The sequence below is a fragment of the Tetrao urogallus genome (genome assembly GCF_951394365.1).
Source record: "Tetrao urogallus genome assembly, chromosome: 6".
NCBI lineage: Eukaryota > Metazoa > Chordata > Aves > Galliformes > Phasianidae > Tetrao > Tetrao urogallus.
Window position 1 is genome coordinate 41,450,956 of NC_136819.1, and position 13,731 is coordinate 41,464,686.

The window sequence follows — 13,731 nt, forward strand, 5'->3', positions numbered from 1 at the left end:
GATCTACATTCCAAAGCCTTTAGAGAAAGTGGTTTCCTTTCTATATTCAAAAAAAAAAAAAAAAAAAAGGGGGGGGGGGGGGGAGGGAAGGGGCTTTCAGCAATTTATTCCTCTTTGTGAAATGCTGGTTGGACCGGGATATATTTTACAATGTTATGTAACTAGAAGAAAAACCCACATAATCCATATGTTTTCAGGAGTTTTTTACTGATTGTTATCAACCTACCAAGTCACTACTTCCTCAAGTACTTATTTTGTTATCTTTTCAATTAAGAGTTTATGTCCTCACCTTCTGTCATGAATACAGCTCTAAGAAAAACAATCTTGAGCTACATCCTGCATGTCTACTGTGCATACTTGAATCAGTCCTCAGCAGGGCATTTGTAGGGTTGTGTAATGACATGATGGGGGCTTAGGGGGAAGAATACAGAACCATTGTTTTTTACAAAATGATTTATTAGGCATTCGTTACTGCCAAGCTCATTGAAAGCCCATAAATTTGCATATATTTTTGCTGATGTGACCCAATTATAGAATGAATTGAATTCATTAAACTGTAAAACTTGGTTCTCTTTCCAGCTTATTGTTAGCTGTCTTTTGTATTTCAGAGAGGAAGAGGCTTGCTTCAAGAAAATCTGCAGGCTAAAGCATTGTGTGTTTAGAACCAGACCTTGCCTCTCAGCTCTGTCAATGCTTTTTCCTTCTTTGTAGTCAGGCAAGTTGTATTGCTTTCAAGTACTGAGAATAATCCCTATAGTTTTCAGAGGCATTGTCAGCTGCTTTGATGCATGATCCACTGTAGCATATAAGTGTGTGCTCATTTCAGTGTGAGAAATTCCATGTTCTTATTCTTTATCTTCAAGGTGGTTCTGGGCAGCACACTACCTTTCAACTCCTTCACGTTGTTCCCAAATCTGCAGGGAATTGTCATCTTTTCTTTTTCCTCTTTTTTTTTTTTTTTTTTTCTTAATATAGAATATGTATTTTTTCGTGATGATGAATTTGAAATTGGCAGAAAGATGTTGCATTGACATCCGTGAAGAGGAATATTCTTTTTTTACAAATGGAAGATAGCTGTAACAAGCTGTAACAAGAAGCTACTTCTCAGGGCATATTGAATCTACAAAGAAGTCTTAAGACCTGCTTTAAAAGTAACTTTAGGTCATATGACCTGTGATCTATTTTGGGGGAAGAAGATACAACTATGTGTGTTTGATGTTCTTTCATCATATGTCTTGAGTTGGTGTGTTTTAGGGGAGATGAAAGCAGAAACTCCCTAAATAAGTTTGGTACATAGTAATTGCAAAGATACAGAAGGAGGCCTGGTGTACCAAAAACTCATCTGCTGTTTTTTCACTATGTCAGTTAATCTGACTGAAGATATTACCATTCAGTATGAACATTCCCTAACTTAAATAGTATGGTAACTATCTTCCAGCTGGCTGTGCACACTTTGTTAGAGACCTAATATGCGAGATTTCATATGCCAATAGCATTTGCCTAAATCATCTGTTGCTCTGTAGTCTTCTGTCAGATATGCAGGTTGAATATCATTAACATTAAATGAAATAATATGAGACATTCATCAATAGATGTCTCTCCTTAAGTCTGTGCAGTGAGCTGTGAGAAGGAATACTGTGATTTGTATTGCATGCTTTCCCAAGGTAATGTTGCTTTTAAGTGCTATAGATTTAGAATGCTGTAAATAGACATTCATGCAGTGATGAAAGATGTATTATAAAACTTGAAGGTAAATGGACAGGGAAAGAATGTGTACTTAAATATTTAGTGTTATTTGTTTATTTCCCCAGCTGTATTAAGGTGCAACTTTAAACAAACTTCTATATCCCTTTTTTGCCCACATGCCAGCAACGTCACCACTTCCATAACTTCTAATCTTACCAGACAGAAAAATCATAGGCGGATTTGAATAGCCACTAATAGCTTCTGCCTATGCTGACATAAACATCAAGTGGGAAGAATATCATCTAATTTAACATTGGTATTTCTAAGCTTTCTTGATGTCTACATGTAACCTGTATGCAAGTAGCAACCTGGATGCAATCATGAGGGGCAAATATCAGTCCTCCTAATTTGTTATTGAGTTGTTTCAAATCCTTTAATGTCAATGAGGGAAACCCTAAAGGAGAAGGCCGTTTGTTTTAATTAGTGTACAGAAATGACCAGGTCAAGTTTTTTCTGTATGCTTCTTATCTGTTGTTCCTGTCTAGGCCTTAGCAAGGCAGCTGTTTTTAAGAATTTCAGCATTAATTCCTGCTCATTAGCTGGTCTCTTGACTATAAGTGCCAACAAGAGAGCCAATTAGCCTGTGGCGTGTTCTGTTTTTATGGCGGCACCTGTTCAGCCCTCAGAAAGTCCAGGACCTACTTGCTCATTTCACTCAGGGCCTTGGACTACTAGCTGATGATGATGATGATGGTGATGATGATTAACCTTCATTATCCTGCTTCGCACATATGGTGAGAGTGGTAGGCATGATAATATTCATTACCATTTCTAAACTGCCTTCAGAATTTCTTGCTGGTGCAAAAGTGTCCCTCAGGGCTATGAATGCTTTCATTTACTAACCCTAGAAGAAAAAGAGCACAAGACCATTTTACTGCCATCCATGTAATGAGTAAGCCTCAATCCTGCACTGAATGTCTGAAAGTGTGAATACTTTAATTGGAGAATGCTTTCATCTTCTCATGCATTTATTCCATGACCATCTGAGGGAAAAAAAACCAAAAAACTAATTAGCATTTCAGTCTCACTGTTTCTGTTTCTGGTGGATGTCCATCCAAAGAAAGCACCTCGTGAGTAAGGAGCTGCTTTTGCATGGCCCACTGAAATTATCCATCACTTTACTGTATTTCAATTACTTTTTACCGATGACCTAAGATAGGTTCTAATGTGACAACTAAATGTGAGGCAGTCAATCCCACTGTATTTCTTTTTATATTAGCCTGAACTCATGCATCAGAATTTCAGGTAGATGTAATTTATACCTCCCCAGAGAGCTGACTGCACTTTTACTATTTTAGTCTTTTGGCAAAAACAAAGTCATTGCTTTTTGTGCCTGTGACCCAACCCTAAGACAGTTGTCTTAAGGCATTCGTTTTTGGCCACTAGTGACCAAAATTCCTTTGGATTGTGTTGGATTTTCTAAAAGTTAATAAGATAATTTGAAAACTGAAGTATGAGTAAGTAAAGATTTGCTGCTTTCTGATCTTTCTTATCTCTCAATATTTCATGTGTCTAAAAAGAGAGGAATGGTTCCAAATTGTAGGACAATATGTTAAACATATATGAACTGCAAATTCTGTAATAGACCTAACCAAAATAAGAGAAAATAGGTAATAAACCATGTGAACTGAATAAAATTTGGATATGTTTTCATCCCATTTTTTCATCCTCTATAGATCATGTTGTGTCTGTTACACTATAAAAACTAATTTCAGAGTTTTTAAATCTCACTACCATTAATTGAACTCTGCAATAAGATGGATATCTGTGAGGTGGAAGACCAAAAAATTAAACAACACTCAATAATGACTGAAAAGATGGGTTTTGCATAGAGACTGAACAATTTGAAAACAGTAAGGAAAATGAAGAAACTAGCGGAAGTTTTTTGTAGGCTGTACGTTATTGGGATGCTTTGAAGAACACTATTCTTCACGGATTAGTATATGATCCAGTGTACATGATCTCTCAAATGATCTGAGATCTTGATTTTACAACACTTGACAAAGAATGCTTCCAGCAATTCAGTACCTTTTAAATCCAGTAGCTATGCCAGGCAAAATAAAGGATACCACAGATCTCTGTTTCTTCATTATACATTTAATATAGCCAAAGTTTCAGAAACTTTTAGTGCTGCCCAATGTTAGAGAGGCCTAAAATATATTCCTTCAGTTTTCTTTATTAATTTAGTCTAGTTATATATCTCTATTTTGTTCTTATAAAAAAAACCATGAGGATAACCATGGCATTTTTTGCTTCATCCATCACATGTAGTTGTACCAAAGCCAGTGCTCAGTGGAAGCACAAAGGAGCTGAGTGAAATTCCCCTCTTTGTCTTGCTTTCTGGGGGAGGTCTCTGCATGGCCACAGAAGCACCAAGTTGCTGAAGACGTAGCATGCCTGCCACACAGCTGCCTTCCTTGCATTGAGCTTGCCTCAGGGGCATTTTCAGACTGCCTGTTGGCTGCCTGTAGTCTGTCTCTCAAAGCAAAGTATACAGCAAATTAAGTCATCAAGAGCCTTGAGCAGTCAAAAGAATTTCTACTTAGTTCTAGAGCTCTCCTCCATTTCTTCTTCTTCTTCTTTTTTTTTTCTTCTTTCTAATTCATTCTTCTATATAGACAGATTTTGATTTGAACTCTGATTGACAGAGTTTGGAAGAACTATCAATATCCCATCTTCATCTTCAAGCCCAAAGGATGCAATTCAGCTGTTACCTGATTGTTGCAGACAATTGTTATGACTAAATCACAAAATGCCTTGTCCAATACATCTAGGATAAACTATTGTTTAGAATTTAGGTTGCTGACTAGCAGAAAATGTTGGCTGGATCAAGGCTTGTATTGCAGAGTTTTCTTGGCAGAGGGTAGCATTAAAGATTCATGACTGAGCTTTCCTCTTTTTGGAACATGGAAGAGGGATTGTCTATTAATGTGGCTTGACATTCCCCATCAGTTACAGTCAATCAATACAGAGTATCAGGGGTTAACTCCACTCTTTCATTTGCTCCTGTCCTATATAAGTATTCTTTTTTTATCATATACTAAGATAAATAAGGCATCAGAACTTGCCTGCCATGGAATGTAAAAGCAGTAGAGAAGAAAAAGCCCCCAAGCAAAAATCTCACTTATTAGAGTTTTTATTTTTTCATTAAATCTTGGCAGCTTCTTTAAGAATTAAAATATTACTGGTTTTCAAATTTTACAACTGACTAGCTTGTGAATTTATAAGTATTTGGGGAGGAATGAATAGTTGATTAGCTTGTTCCCTCAATGACACTTTCAAATACGTTCATTATGGTGACCTCTATTTTAAGCTTATGGGAATCACTTAAGTGTCAAACAGGCTAAGTGGTGCATTTCATTAATGAAAAATTAATGGAGAAGACCTTGGGCTGGCTTGCAGTACTTGTTTACAATACATATAATTCATTAGAACATCAGTCAAGCAAGGACCTTGCATAGCATTAGTACTGTTGTAAATGGGACTTTATTCTCCCTTTTCCAGCTAATGAAACTGTGAGGCAAGAAAAAATACACATAAAAGAGATTTAATGAGTCTTCGGAAAAGTGTTAAAATAGGGTACATAAGTCATAAATTTCAATTACTAACTCTACTCCAACCATGCTTATTATTTTAAGAACAAGATATTGATGCGTAAAAGGATGAAAGCATTTGTGACAGACAGAGACCAACTGGCTTCCAGAATCTTGGGACCACTCCATAGAATAAGAGACTGGACAGAAAGCCTTAGCGCTCCTGAGTTGCCTCTGGCACTGACACGTAACCTTAAGGCAAGTCACTTCTCCCCAGGCATGGTGCTGCTTCACAAAAACTCACTTTCGTCAGAGAAAGTTCCTCAGGAGTAGTCTTCCAAAAGAACCTCTCTCTGTCCATATATATATAACAGAATTAGTGACTGAAAAATCAAAGCCATACTTTCATGTAGTACGAAGGGCATAGTTTATTATCTCAAATGAAAAGCTGTACAGTGCAAACATATTCCTCTGCTCAAACCAGACTGCAGCTACCCATAGGCTTTAGCTCAAAAAATGAAACAAATCTTTCCTATAAAATTATTTTCATCATATTATAAATAAATAGTCTTTTAAAGACTGTTCCTCCCAAGCACAATAATGCCAAAACATCATTCTGTATTAAATATAGATGCTAATACTACAGCAATACTTAGGTTTATTTTTATTATATAATTCTTCCCATTGTACTATGTTTATCAGACATGTGGCTAGTGCTGCTCTAGACAGTGAATCTCGAGTTATAAATAATATGGTATAGAACAATTAAGGCATATGAATTTGTAGATATATTCTGTGGCACAGCAATTTCTGGGAAGTCCAGGCTTGTCCATATGGTTTGGGACAAGCAAATGGTCACAATAAATTTTCCTGGATAATGTCCCAGTATCCAGTCCACACATCACTGTGTTGAACTCACAGTTTCATTTCTTGAGTGTAGAAACCTCCTACTGTGATTCAGACTTGCCACAAAATACAAGAACAATTATGTAAGCAGCTGTGCTTCAATGTCCCTGTCAGTAAAATGAGAATAATGGTATTTATAAAATTGTTGTACCGCTTTGTTTATCCAGGGCAGTGCTTATATCCAGTCACTGAACTCTGTCCCAGGTCTCCTTGCATGGTTACAAACATATATTTTTAGAGGAATGTTCCCAAGTGCTCTGAGCATATACTTGTTCTCCAGGTGATCCTCTAGGACTGCTGGGGCACACTGCCTGCCTGTTTTCAAAGTGGTGCAATTTGATATACCTGCATGGAAGAGTAAGTGAGGGATGACTGTGATGACTTCTCTGGTCAGAAAGACCATCAGCAGTGGATTAATAATGTAAAGTACTCTGCAGGACAAGTGATTTGTTTTTGCTGTGGAATTAAATGGAATCACTTGGAAAACTATGTGGGTTTATTACTACAATAACTTTCATGCATTGATCCAGATCAGTCCTTAATGGTCAACAGTGCTGTTTAATGCTCTTAGATCATTTTTGGAATACCAGCTCTTAGGATTATTTTATTTAATAATACTAATAAAAGCAACAACCAAAATATCCAAATGATGATTATATTAATAGGAAGAGAAGGAGAATATTTTCCTAATTACATAGTGTGACAATGCAGAGGTAAGATGATGGTTACAAAGCTTTTTCCACAACAAACTAGTTGAATTAAAAAGCTGTTGAAAGAAGCTGTTTCCTTGCTTTCAGCAGGCTTCAAAAATTTGTTCTGGATAAGCCTATATTTGAAAATGGACCAGCAAGAATTGTGCTTGTTGCAAGACTGCAGTTACACTGTGTTGTGAATAAATTTGTTTAGGTGTGGCTGTACCAGTGAAAGACTATGGTATCACCTGTTCTGAAATTGAAATATAAAAGGCAAAAAGTGCCAGTAATTATGATATCAACTTTCTTCTAGAGCAAACCTGAACTGTTCTGATTGCTCATAGTTTTGGCATGGGACCCTTGTTCAATAGACTTCAATCAAAGCTGATGATAAGAAAAGGCTATATTTTTTCTTTTTAAATTCCTTAACAAGAAAATGGAATGCAAGTGCACTTAGTTTTTAATGAAGAATATTTTTTTTCCACAGACTGGGGGCTTTTTTATATTAAAAAAAAAAAAAAAAAAAAGTCCCCCAGGCTCTATTTCCTGTGGCTATTTTCTCCTGAAAGGCTCTTTTTCCTCTTTAAAGCTTGAGATTGTGATATATTGTGAAAAACATCCAGCCTTAGAAAACTTTGCTATGAAAAACAGTAGGGTATTAAAGCATCATTTTCACTGTACTTAATGTATTTATAGCTGTAGGTCCTTGTTATTTTTTGTAACTGTGTGTTTGCTCAGAGCTTGTATTTTTTGTTTGCTTGTTTATTTGTTTTTAGGTACATTCACAAAGTGAACTTTGTAACAAAGCTTGAAATCTTATGACATATAGCTCAACTGTAAGAGGACAGCTGGCCTATGTGAGTGCTTTCCCTTTAGGATTTTCTGCTGCTGCCAAGATAACAGATTAAAGCACTATGTGCCCTCTCTTGTTCTTGGCAGGTTCCTGCAGAATAGCTCACTAGTACTCACTACCTTTGTTGCCTGTGTTGATGGTCTTTTGTGAGTGCTTGAAGGTAAAACAAGAACCAGGGCAAATCTATACCAAACACTTGTGATCCTGTGTGGGAAATGTTTTCTTGTGACATCTAAGCCTGCAATATTAAAGACCATGGAGTACACATAGAAATACTCACTCAAGATCTTCTGTTTTCAGTGTCTCTAATGTAAGAAAACTAGTGTATAAAAGTAAAAAACAAACAAAAAAACAGGAGTCTATTATTACAGGGAGGAAGGAGACACTCTTTGGCAGGGTCTGTTCTGATGGACGAAGGGGAAAAAGGGAAATGGTTTCAAGCTTAAAGAGGGTAGATTTAGATTAGATATAAAGAAAAAGTCTTTTAGAGTGAGATTGGTGAAGCACAGGACAAGGTTAACCAGAGATGTTGTTGATGCCCTGTCCCTGCAGACTTTCAAATTAGGCCCCGGGCAACCTGATTTAGCTATGAATGTCCCTGTTCATTGCAGGGAGTTAGACTAGAAGACCTGTAAAGTCCTTTCAATTCTAAAGAGATTTGATGATTGTATTTATAGAGTCTGATAGTAATAGAACAAGAGAAAATGGTTTTAAGCTAGAACGGGAGATTTAGATAAGGAAATTCTCTAATCAGAGGGTGGTAAGGCCCTGGCACAGGCTGTGCAAAGAAACTGTGGATGCCCCATCCCTGGAGGTCTTCAAGGTCAGGTTGGACGGGCCCCTTGTCATCCCAGTCTAGTGGCTGGCAACCCTGCTCCTCGCAGAGGGTTAGAACTGGGTGATCCTTAAGGTCCCTTCCAACCCAAACCATTCTGTGTTGATTCTATTAGTCAATGTAGATGTTGCTATGTATCCACTTGTTTATCGTACACTGTATCTTCCTTTAAAGCTTTCATTTTATTCATAAAGCCTTTGGCTTAAAAGACTGCTTAAATAATAAAGCTCTGGATTTTTTCTCTAAAATTCTAGATTTCTCAACACTTCTGTATTGATCAAAAGTTATCACTGTTTTTTATCCTACTTCTTTTGTTTTTCACAGAGAGAAAGTTCAGATGTTTTCTCCAAAGGACTTAGTTTGACATTTCAGAGCCAACAGCTACTATCCTGTCTCTGCAGTATGGCAGTGGAAACTACTTCCTCAAAGTGCCACAATTAGGTATTTAGAATAACCTACAAAATAGATGTCTTTGTAAAGATGTTGTTCCTTTCAGGCAAAGGTAGTGTTTACAGAAATGAGAGAATTGTTGATTTTTATCCAGTAATTCAGTTCTTAACTTGTAACTCTTTCAACAAAATACCAAAGAGTGACAGAGTGGAATTTTCTTTACTTAGATGGGTCCACTAGATAGCTGTCAGGCCTTATCATAAGAAAGGATGTTAGTTATGTGGACTGGGGAAAAAAGCTTAAGGGTTTAAAGGCCATTCAGTTACTGTGAACAATTTTGTCAATATCATACAAAAGGAAAGCCAATAAGACCTAAAAGCTAACAGAATCATTGCTGAAGTAGATTGGAGATACACATGCATCTCTTTCTGATATGCCTGTTAGTTGTTACCATAAAGTTCTGAAAAGAAGCAATATGATCTGAGTTTTAAAAACTGTATTGTACATAGGTTATTTGCCTTGTCTCTGGCTAATTGGCTAGTCCAGTTAATAGCTTATGTCTTGTGCTTTTTCTAGGCTCTCTGATTTTTGGCAGACTCTCAAAGTCAATTTAGAATAATCTCATTAATCTCTTAAATCAACACATGAAGAAGAAAAAATATTTAAGACATTACTGTGTTTAATGTTGATCAAAGACTAGTAGATACCTCTTGTATCAAAGACATAGTAATCTGTTAAATCAAATTAACCTCTAAAATTTGTATGCTTTGACTAAGATAATTAAGGAATATTTCATGGAAACTGGGGGTTTCCAGTTCAACATCTAAATAAGAAGTTGTCATGTGAATGCAGTGTCAAAGTTCAGAAGACCATTATAAAATACAAGCAGAAAATATTTCAGAGTCTCAGAGACAGGGTCAGAGATCCTTATTTAGTGAGGTGAACCTCTGTTAAAGTCAACAACATTTTTCACTCATTAAAGATTTTAGAGACTGGTATTAGAAAAAAAAAAAAAAGTCTGAAAGAGGTTTTCTGCGTGAATAAAATACCTTAGAAGTGTGGGGACAATTTGTCTTTGATTAGCATTCTGAAATATTTTGTATTTTTTCCCTGGAATTTGTACTAGATTTAGCAAATATATTATTTTAAAAACAAACAAACAAACAAAACCTAAACAGAATAAATCATAGATAACTGTAGGTGGTCTGTGAACGTATTTCTTCTTTATTATTACATTTTGGAGTGGTAAGTGAATAATACTTTTCTTAAGTGGATAGGATTTATTAAAGAAATTAACAGCTATAAATACTAATATTCTAAACAGAACGTTGTTCTCTTTATTAAGTAGGAACCATATGCTGTCTAGTCCTCTACCCTGAACAGAGAGACATCTGATGTCTGGATGTCTGGTAAATATGCTAGAGGTGAATGAATGTGAATATGAGACTGGAAGGTGCATCGTGGGTGGAGGACATCTAATGCTACCCACTGCCATTTCAAATGATTATCAACTACTTCTTGGAAGTAGCTTTTCTTTTTTTTTTTTTCTGGCACTTTTTTTATCTTTAATTTTGTTGTAAAAGCTCATTGTTTCTTCTGATGATTAGTACCCTTATGCCAGCCCACACATTTCTTCAGATAAGAGAGAGCTGATCGGTCAAGGGCAATTTGTGAAAAAGATAATAGTCAGATTTAATGTTTTCTACAAATAATTGCCCCACTTCATTCTCATGATTCTGCTGTGCTGGCAAACTTTCTTTGTAAATTGCTTTTAGTGAAGGAAGTGACTCTGTAGCTATTTTTGTTCAATGTATTTCACAGATACTCTTCAATATAAAAATTAGAAAAGCACAAAACAAATTTTTTTAGCTCTTAGTTAAGGAGAAAATCATCATTCCTATTTTTCCAATCCTTCCCTGGTCTCCTGAGATTAAAAACAAGTCTCACTCTAATTTAAACATGTTTTGATCAGTCAGTTTTGAGAGGATTAACCTTTACTTGCGGAAGATTTCTCCTTGTGATCTCTCTTTCCTCCTTTTGATCTATTAGGAAATATATAAAATAGCTCAAATTTCATATGACATTTTTCTTCTGAAATGATGAGTTATCATCAGGTATTATTTCCTGTCTGGTGGAGATGGATGCCACACATTATTTACTGTTATAAACAGTAAAACATTTTGTGTACTTTACTGTCCCCTTGCAGTGAATTTTATTACTCTGTTTATTAATATTAATGTTAGAAATGAAAGCAAACAAATAATTAAAATGCTCATACTCTTTATAATTGATTATTTCATCTATTCTATATCTAGCATAGTATGGTTTAGTTAAGCTAGCCCACGGTACAAATGGGCTAAAAGCAGCAAATATTAAAGCAGTATTATGACCTTCATTTTGCATTGAACTGTGAAGGACAGGAGTGATGATATCATGTAAAGAATGGCTCTGCTTTGGGAGCTCTACCTTGTGTCAGTGAGTGACAGGTCTCTTATAAACTGATCAACAGGATACTATTGCTTGAATATTTTGTATGCTCTGGCTCTATTCGTTTTTTAAAGGGTTTCATTTCATCTTCCCTTTCCTAGCTCTGGAATTCAATATGCTACATATGTACATTATGTGTGTGTGTCTAATACCTGAATTTGAATGTCTACTGAGAAAATCTAATGCTGTTGGACGAGATTTTTCCTATGGCTGAATCACCTTTTACTGCTGTGCAGGATTTCCACAATGTTTCTCCATGAGTTCCAGGTGGTCAGTAGCACCAGATTTCACGCCATTTGCAGAAGTAGCTGAAGTTGGCAATAGGATACAGGCTAGAGAAGTTCAGACATTTTCTGCTAAATTTCTTGTGATAAAATCTTAGATGCTATGGGCTCTAATCTTGAACATTTGCCTAGAGTATATAATAGTACAATACTATACATATATGATATATATTAATTTAATAGTTGCTTTACTTTATTCTTAGGGGAGATAATGTACTGATAAACTACCTTTCTGCCCTGTGGATTCATTGATCCTGGAAGGAATGCTGTAAGGGTGAAGGTTCCTATTGACCCCAGAAAAAAAAATGTTGCATTTTTTCAAGTCATACATCAACTGCTATTTTACATGTGAAGCTTTCATATCTGATGGTTTTCCTCATGTTTTCACCTCCAGCAGTGCTCACTGTCAGTGAGTAACTCTATTCATGGAAGTCTTCAGAGCACCTTCAAATTGAAGAGACTTTCAGAATTAGTGAGATAGAAGGAAAAGTAAAATAGCACCCATTTTCATGCCTGAACAAAATTTATTTTATTATTATCCTACCGAAAGCCTGCTTTTTTTTTTTTTTTTTTTTTTTTTTTTTTTTTTTTTAATATTATTTCTGCCTTTTTCTCTCTTTTTTCTTTCTCTGATAACCATCCTGCCTGATTTCTGGAAGAGTAAAGGAGAACTATGCTTTCTTTTGTTTCTCTGATATATGTTTTAGATAACTTTATATAAGTGTTTTGTAATCAAGTGGATTTATCTCTGTTTCTGAGAGAGTTTTTCCTCCAGATAGGATATCTGAAGTTTTTCCCCAGGCGAATATTGTTATCAATATTACTTAGTACAGGATGGTGTAAGCCTGCACAGCTACAACTGGAAGAAATTGCTCTATAGCAGACAACATGAGGGTTTGAGAATGACACCAAATCACAAAGGCTTGAGTTATATGGTTGAGATGTGATCAGATCTATTATCTTTTCCAATTGGAACAATGAGAATTTTAAGGTGACCCTCACTTGAACTAATTTAAATTATGGAATGCATGCTCCAGTGCATAATGCAAGGAAGACAATTTTCTGTTACTAGCAGGAAGCACAGAAACATCATCTGAAATGAGTAACTTGGGAGCGCAGTTTCACATAATGCAATTTCATGTAAAAGAGGAGTAAATATATGAAAAAATGTTAATAGGAGAGGTGACTGTAACTGGAATCATGATAGAACTAGATGAGCTTCTTAGTGGGCACAGCACAGAGAAGGGGAAAGGAAGAAAAAGGGAAGAAAATTGAAGAGCTACAGTCCTGTATTACTAGTGCTGGTTTCTCCTGTCGTGTAAAGATGGTATTATTTGTCTGTTATAACATCACATTGAAAAAGCTTTCACTGTTAGCTAACAAATGTATCTAATAGAAAATCAGAAATGGAAAGCAAGACAAATTGGTCTGTGTAGATTTCTATGGAAGCTCAGTGAATACAGAGAATAAGGAGTGGATGAAATGACAGCAAAGGTTTTTTAGGATGGATCTTGGGGGCTGAGATTGTAAAGTAATTATTATATTGATTACTGAGTACTTGGCATATTTTTCTGGTGCCTGCAGCAGAAATCTAGAAGTAGGAATTGCTTGGTTCTTCTCTTGTCTTAGCTACTGACTTTCTCTCATTCACCAACTCATCTCTGTGCCTTATTTTTCCTGTCTGGAAGTTGAGGTTGAAGCTGCATACTTCGCAGGGTTGTAGTGGATTCTGTAATTTGCTCAGTCCACAAGCAAATATTTCAAGCTGTTCTGTTGCGTCAGACACATTTAATCCAAGATGAAGAAAAATTATATGCAAAGAAAATTTTCTGGGCAAGAATTTTCTGATGATTTCTGTGACTATTCAATTGCTTTGACTATTTTTCAGAAAGTGGCCATTATGGCCATTATCTCTCATCTTAATGCTGTTACCTGGGAGAAGTGGCCAATCCCCACATTGCCACAATCTCTTTTCAGATAGTTGTAGAGAGCAGTAAGGTCTCCC